The sequence below is a fragment of the Scyliorhinus canicula genome, chromosome 6 (assembly GCF_902713615.1).
Source record: "Scyliorhinus canicula chromosome 6, sScyCan1.1, whole genome shotgun sequence".
Lineage (NCBI taxonomy): Eukaryota > Metazoa > Chordata > Chondrichthyes > Carcharhiniformes > Scyliorhinidae > Scyliorhinus > Scyliorhinus canicula.
Window position 1 is genome coordinate 90,041,047 of NC_052151.1, and position 8,529 is coordinate 90,049,575.

At 40.7% G+C, this 8,529-nt stretch overlaps 1 long non-coding RNA gene across 1 annotated transcript; it reads left to right on the top strand.

Annotated features, from left to right (window-relative positions):
- Nucleotides 1-4: 4 nt before the first annotated feature.
- Nucleotides 5-1,856, top strand: LOC119967306. Its single transcript, XR_005460958.1, has 2 exons — nt 5-199; nt 1,124-1,856. It is a non-coding gene; the product is annotated as an uncharacterized LOC119967306 (long non-coding RNA).
- The last annotated feature ends 6,673 nt before the right edge of the window (nt 1,857-8,529 follow it).

Here is an 8,529-nt window from a genome sequence, read left to right on the forward strand (position 1 = left end):
TAGCAATGACGCCAACCGAATCCAGCCTCCTCCAATCACAAGCCTTCCGAATCCAGCCCAGCGCCAATCGCAGGCCACCGAGGGCGGAGCATACAATTGTAGCAAACAATCGAGAATATTTTCTCGCCAATGTCTTGCCAAAAAGGTGCTGGGGAAATCTGGGATTTCTCACTGCTTACATTGGGTTGTACTGGTTTTGGTATGAGATAGAACTCTATATGTGTGTGTGTGTGGTATGTGTAGTGCATGGCATGTTAAATTTGTTTTTTTGGTGCCTTCCCAAGCCTTTGGATTAAATGGCTTCACACAGCCAATTGGGTTTCAATCAAGGATGGTAATTTCTGATGCTGGCGATTTGAGATCTAGTTTACTGATGCTAACAAAAATCAAAGAAACAAAACCCCCGGAAGAAATATATACAGAGACAAAAGTGATACAGAATTTCTCTCCGACTCGCCAAGGAACCTGTTTAAACATTTGGATTGATGTTCCTGCTTTTAAAAACCACGTAAATGGCCACCGCCACGGAATGTGTATTAATGGCGTTATTTTCCCCTTTTGTGTTTCATGCGCACCATTCCGTTGATAGGCAAACACACATCGTTACTCTGTTTCTCAGTTTCTTCTGACTGCACCTCTTATTTAGATCCGAGATGGGTGGAGTATTTTCCTCTTTTTTTGTTGTTGTTAAAGTACGTGGAATGAGTAAAGGGTTCAACTTTGGATTCCAACCGATGAAGACGGGAGTACGTGAAATGATTTGTTAAATGTATTCTCCGTGCCGTTGGGTTACCATTGGATGCTACTGTGGTGGGAGTCTGCGTTCATAATCAGTTCGTCCGCTGCCTCCGTGGAGATCCTCGGCAAACGTTTGGCAGTTTAAACAAATTAATGCGAGTAGAAGTGTGGATAAATTATTGATTTATTCCCCCTTGTTGTCCATCCCCCTCCCCCAAGGTGTAAATACACATCTGCACATGGTCCTGGGGCTTTATGGTAGATTCTGGCTTTCTGATGATCGTCTGGTCTTGCAGTTGGACCGAGACGGTGGACATTACCTTGATGTATGTTTTTTATATCTGTGGTTTGCTTCCTCCCCCCCTTTACATTTTTTTCCACCTAGTACATGATGGAGTCTGGATCCAGCTCAATCCAAGCTTTCTTGCCTGCTTCCCGAGGAAGCAGAGCTGATGGTTGCCATGGCGACCTCCATCCTGAGCGCCTTCAACCCAAGGATGACCCAGAGAGAAAGGACGAAATGGATAAACTTCCAATTGAACAGATTTTGATAACACGCACAGAGTGTAATCACGGCGGGATGTCAACGGAATAGAGCTTTTATTTAAAAAATGCGGGCTGAATTAAAATCGATTGGACCGGGAACGCGTGGCTGGGCAGTGTGAAATATTTTAACAGTGACCATTTTTCACACAGTTGGAACTACTTTTCAACCGAAATCCGTCTCCCACCCTTTTCCCCATATTTTAGGAGCAAAGGGTTGTGGTGGACTGCCATGTTCATTTAAAAATCCGGCGGTGACATGAGGTGATTCTTTGGCGAGGCAGCTGCCACTAGATTCATCTCTGGGAGAAATTATCTAATCAATATTTGGTCCAACAAAATAATGCAGTGCTCTTGTTTACTGAGCACCAGGAAATACAACATGTATGTCTAGGAACTAAGGGACATTGGATATGAAGATTATTGATATTATGTTTACATCATGCAATTGAATTTTGTGTTCTATTTTGATAAAAAGATCAAAGTCGGAATATGATGAGTTGCTTCATTGATTACCTTACCAAATGTTGAATCTGCTGAAACCGCAATGTCATTAAAACAAGTTTTTAAAATCATGTTTTAGCATTTAAGTCAAGCAGCCAATAGATTTTTCCAATGCTATCAAATTATTCAAATAGAAGAAGTGTTTAACATAAAATATTAGTGCAATGAAAATTGTAGCCGAAAAGCTGGTATCAGATTTTGTTTGACTATCAGATGGACTGCAGGTCAGATGTCACTCTAAAGTAAATGCCACTTTCAAAATTACGCTCGAGCAATATTAAACCCATACAAAATAAGCTAAACCTTTCAACCCTGGACCCCATGTATTATTTCACAGTTAGAGAGATGTTGCATTCATGAAGCCCAAACGTTCAACCAACAAGTTGAAATGAAGGGGGCAGAAACATTTTCCATTTAAAAATGTTTAGCATTATTACCCTTTTTGTCAGCAGGACCACAACTTTATAAGTCAAATCATATTTTGTTACATAACTTTCCATTTTTAATAAGTGTTTTGGGATTGCATTCCATTTGTAATTAAGTCTACTGGTTTCTAGTGATTGAACATGTCATATTCCATTTTATTGCATGTTCGTATGAACTTTATCAGTGCAATGGGGAATCTGCAACTCTGTCAATTTTCCTGTGCACCAGCTAATCTTGCTCTTTTCCCCCACGTATGTCAATCTGCCACAGTTACTTTGCACTAACTCACCACAAAACAGCTTAAAGTATAAAACATATTCAAAGCATGAATCCTGTCTTTTCAGCATCTACAGGTTTTGTACCAGCAACATTTTGAAAGTAAGCAGCAGTAAGTCAAAGTCCATGAAAGGAAAGATGGGAGAATCACTTAATGTATTTCTTTCTAAAGGTGAATGAAGCAAGTTGCACACTGTCATCACCTTATTCAATATCTTCTGTTGGAGATCACATGAGATGGGCAGCATAGTAGCACAGTGGTTAGCACAGTTGCAACACAGCTCCAGGGCCCAGCTTTGATTCCTGGCTTGGGTCTGTGCAGAGTCTGCATGTTCTTCCTGTGTGGGTTTCCTTGTGCTCCGGTTTCTTCCTACAGTCCAAAGATGGATTGGCTATGCTAAATTGCACCTAGTGTCCAAAATAGGTTAGGTAGGGTTACAGAGATAGGGTGCTAATGTGGGGATGGGGTGGAGCTGTGGGCTAAGGTAGAGTGCTTTTTCCAAGGGCCGTGCAGACTAGTTGGGCCGAATGGCCTCCTTCTGCACTGTAAATTGTATGATTCTATGCCAGTCATGTTCTTCCGCCTACTCTGAGGGACAATGAATATCACACAGATAGTCAGATTTAGGCTGAAGCATAATATACTGAACTAGTAAGATGTAGAAAATTACTAACGATGCAAACAAAATTAAATAATAGAAAAAGATTAAAATGCATTTACTGGGCACATTTCTTACACATTTAAATAACCTACAAAATTCATGAATATCCTTTCAGAATGCAATAATACATGTGTACAGTACCATCAATTCCTGACCAATCTCATAAAATCTAACCTTCCAAGTGAACAGAAGTAAATTTTAATCTCTTGGGTGGAGTTCTTATTTCAAAAGAAGCATTTGATAACATAAATATTAATACCAAAACATTGGGTGAAATCTTACAAAAAATACACTCCTGTGGGCTGCACGATAGTGCAGTGGTTCGATCCGGCCCCCGGTCACTGTCTGTGTAGAGTTTGCCCATTCTCCCTGTGTCTGCATGGGTTACACCCCCACAACCCAAAGATGTGCAGGTTAGGTGGATTGGCCACACTAAATTGCCCCTTAATTGGGGAAAAAAAAATTGGATATTCTAAATTTATTTAAAAAAACACACTCCTGGTGATATGGCTTACCCACCTGGAGTTAGAACTTAGGGTGCATTCCTACCTAGTTTTATGTCTGTTGAAATGAATGAATAGAAATCATGGGGATCATATATGCAAGATTCTGGTATTTGATCCTCAGGTGAGACTTTCTGCTGGGAGCATGATTTCATAAAATTAGCACTGTTAACTATTTTTCTCTTCTGCACAGATGTTTGTAGGGAAGCTATCAGTGGGAACGAATTAGTCTACTTCTCCAGTCTGGAAATTCACATTATTTGCATTTCAAAGAGGAACTGCCCAGACATCAGGCAAACTTTGACTTCATTTGTTTCTGAATACAGGCCATGACATCAACAAAGATGGCTAGCCATCTCTCATTGAATGCTTACATTGATCCAGTCAGCATTCTGTATTGGTTGCAGACATATAAACAAAGGGTCTCTATCATTCATCAGAAATATTCTCATTTAACGTCTAAATTACAGAAATGTCCTTATTTGATGTGGGATCAACTTTTGTCACAATTAAAAAATGAAATCTGATGATTTCATGTACCAGTTTAGATCTTGGATCACAATTTGAGAACATATGAAATGCATGGTCAAGAGTTTTACCAATTGCTGAACACTCATTCTTACAGTTTGCGGTGTCAATGTGTTAAATTTAATTAATGCAGGCATATCATTACATATACAAAACTGTTAGATTAGCCTGCTCAAGGGACAGCATGATGGCACAATGGTTAGCACTGCTGCCTCACTGCACCAACGACCCGAGTTTGATCCCGGCCCCTGGTCGCTGTCCATGTGGAGTTTGCACATTCTCCCATGTCTGAGAGGATCTCACCCCCACAAACCCCCCCCCCCCCCAAAAAAAAAGTGCAGGGTAGGTGGATTGGCCAAGCTAAATTGCCTCTTAATTAGAAGAAAATAATTGGATACTCTAGATTTTGAAAAAAGATTGCTCACCTGGTGTGGAGAGGAGTGGATAGGTTTGAAATCCTCAAACACAGCAACTTATATTTATATAGCATCTTTAACATAATGAAATATCCCAAGGCACGTCTTCTTCAATGGATCTCCTTATATGGTTGCTTCTTAGCCTCGCCAATGTGACTATTAACAGGTCCCGACAGTTGGCAAATGTAAGAGCCATTTGGTTTGACTTTCTTCCACGGTGATGTCTGCAAGTGGCTACATGCAGAGAGGTACCATACAATATCTGCCCATGCATTTGAGGCCTTCCGCAACTGGTAGGCTCCAGAGGGACTGGAGAGTACATCACCATGGAAATGTAATTTTAATTTGATTTGCTAATTTCCTTTAAAGTTTTATTTTCTGTTGCAGTTCATTAGTGTGTGCCCCTTTAAGATGGGTCATTCATTATATCTTTAATTAATTGAAACCTCTGATTGATTAAATAAAATATCAAGACTAGATTCAATATTGGTCCTAAAAGACATCAGAAGTTTTGACCAAAGTAGTTAATTCTATTTTCTGAGTCAGCCTGAGCATTATCACATTAATTGCTGCTCTCCCTCTCTCTATCTCGTTATCAATACAAGATGTATTGCTATTGTTTCCAAAGACTCCAGGATTGTTTATAAGAATCTTTCTTTTGTACCACTGTTTACCTTTGTGTACTACTAAGAATTTTAAAAATGTCAGTTATTTCAATGGGAATTGGCTGGACATTTTTAAGCCTGATTGACATTGATAGAGTCTACATAGTTAACAGAAGATAAGGAATAATAGATATAAGTTATTTGAAGACTGAGGTTATAATTAAGGCTCTGAGGTTATAACTAAGGCTCTAAGTTCACAAGGTCTCACTGGGTCTATCCACATAATTGCTCTCGGTGGCCAGGATCTGTCCACAACTCAATTTTAACATAGTTCAGCCTAGTAGAATTGAACTGTTGTCTGCAGAAAAAAGCTATTTGAAAAAAAAAAGCAAGTCCATTAGGAAAATATTCTTTTTTTAAATAAATTTAGCGTATCCAATTATTTTTTTCCAATTAAGGGGCAATCCACCTGACCTGCACATCTTTGGGTTGTGGGGGTGAAACCCACGCAGGCACGGGGAGAAGGTGCAAACTCCACATGGACAGTGACCCAGGGCCGGGATTCGAAACCGGGTCCTCAGCGCCATAGGCAGCAATGCTAACCACTGTGCCACTGTGCTCCCCTAGGAAATATTCTTTGACAGATTTTGTGATATCTGAGGGTAGAGGCTTGCTGGGGTACAGGTCTATGAAAGCAGGTAGCCTTCTGGTATCTCAGCAAGTGGCCATTTACGTGTAAGGCTATACAGCAATTATTGTCAGGTTGTTCAAGTGTGACAGATATCACAACCAAGTAAAATCCTAAACTCATCCAGACATATTCACTTTCTAGCAAGGGTCACTGGATAGTGGTCAGGAGTAGGATCCCTGCACATTCCCTCCGTGTCTGTGTGGGTCTGACCCCCACAACCCAAAAAGATGTGCAGGGTAGATGAATTTGCCACGCTAAATGGCCCTTAATTGGGGGGGAAATGGGTGCTCTAAATTTAAAAAAACAGAGCAAGATCCCTGACTACAAGCCCATCTGAAATTGTCTGACACTTGCATTGTCACATGATTTGCCAGGATTTATTGTCTCAAATGTGACAACTTGGGTAATTTATTGGAAAGCTGCAGTTGGATATAAAACAAATATCCCAGTAAGAGTTGTAACTGTCAGGAGTGGATGGGAAAAGAGTTTTGGCCTCACAAAAGAATGTTTGAAATTGTTTAATGTATCTTTAAATGCACTTTACTTCAGAAAGTTACACAATTATACTCTGGAGTAACAATTTCTGTATCTTGAATGCCTTGTAGTAGTATCCTTTTGCTCTTCTAGAAACAATCAAACACATTTCTTGAACATTCTAACCCAGCCGTGGTCTGCAACGTGACCTGGGTACTTTACCTCATCATGGCTCACAAGGAGAATGCTGAATGTTTAAAGAGACAGTTATGACACAACTGTAAAGAACACTGACCTACCACTAAACTTTTACAACAATGTATCTTAGATTAACAATATACTTGAAGAGCACAATCAATGCCCGAGACTCCATTCACATGCGCAGCTTGAATACTGTATGAGGTCACTCCAAATTAACAGCCGCTCTGAATAAACAGCAGTCTATAAACCAGAATCAAGGATACATGCCGTAACTTTTTACAGAGATTGTTTCAAATAGTTTTATGTTCAGCATTGGCCATGTAATAGACACAACAACAGAACATGTCCCCTGTGTGCTATGAATAGCAAAATGGTAAACATGGTCTTTATTAGCAGGTTTACAAATGTATAGCTAGAATCATACAGGCCACCTTCCCTAGATATTGAGGAATTGCAGTGTAACTAGATTTAAATTATAAACAGTGCTGCTGGAGAATCTTTTTGTTGTTCATTCTTTAATAGAGTCTGCTCCAGATTACTTGTAAAATTTTAGTGTTAAGTTAACCTCTGGAACTGTATTTAATATTTTTGATTGTAACCATATTGTTATGGATAGGGTTCTGGTGAAAGCCCAGTCAGTCTGAAAGATTAAGTCCATCTCCATTTCCACAGATGCTGCCTGATCAGTTGAGTATTTTCAATATTTTCTGCCTTTATTCTAGATTTCCAGCCTCTGCAGTATTTTCTTTGTGTTATGATTGGGGAATCAGGTTTCCATGTTGCTGAGCAAGCTAAAGTAAAGGCCTCATCCAAGCAACAATATCATAGTTCGTTACGATTTGAAAATGCCATTGCCATTTATTTATCCTTCCAATTAATTCAACCTGACTTTCTGACTTGTTGCTTAACTGCAAGGAGGAAGTAATACATATTTAGTCCTGATATGAATTGCGTAACTGATCTCCATGTTTGTTTCTGTAAATAGAATGACGATAGAGCCAAAGATAAATTCAGCATCAGGTGATGCTCAGCACTTCAGCCCAGAGTTATTATTCATATGCTTTCCATGGGGAATAAGCAGAGGAATTGGGTTAAATCAAATTTGATTTGGCCAAAAACATATGAGCCCAGAGTTTCTGGTCTCCGGATCATTGAGAGTGGCCATATGACCCAAGATGCGTGTCGGGACCCTGCGGAAGTCCCAATGTGCTGACTCTGTGGGGATTGCCTGGGAATTGTGAACTCCCAAAGACCAAATTCCCTGCTCACAGTTGCTTCACAGGTCCAGGGTCCCAGGTTCGATTCCTGGCTTGGGTCACTGTTTGTGTGGAGTCTGAACATTCTCCCTCTTTCTGCGTGGGTTTCCTCCGGATGCTCCTGTTTCCTCCCACAGTCCAAAGATGTGTGGGCTAGGTGGATTGGCTATTCTAAATTGCCCTTAGTGTCCAAAAAGGTTAGGTTGGGTTCCGGGGATAAAGGGGACAGGGTGGAGACGTGGGGCTCAAGTAGGGTGCTCTTTCCAAAGGCTGGTGCAGACTCAATGGGCTGAATGGCCTCCTTCTGCACTGTATATTCTATGATTCTATGACCCTCCAGAAAATTTTCAAACACTGAATTAGAGTTGCAGACTTTAGACAGTTCCACAGTACTTACCTAAATAGTTATCCAGAAAATGTGAGACAGACGAATCCTAGTCTAACTCTTGGCTAATTACTGAACTGATAATTCACACTGACCACCCCCCCCCCTCCCCCCCATCCCCCTCCCCCACCACTGACTCCTACCCTCGACCTCTGACCCCACAAGTATCCTCCTGAACCAACCCAACTAGCCCTCACATCCTGTCTAAGCCCTGACTCAAACTGATTACCCCTTGCACAACACAACTTCCTTACCTATCCTGACTTAATTGTCCCCTGACTAGGCAACCTTCCTACCTACCCATAAATCCACCCACTCGCC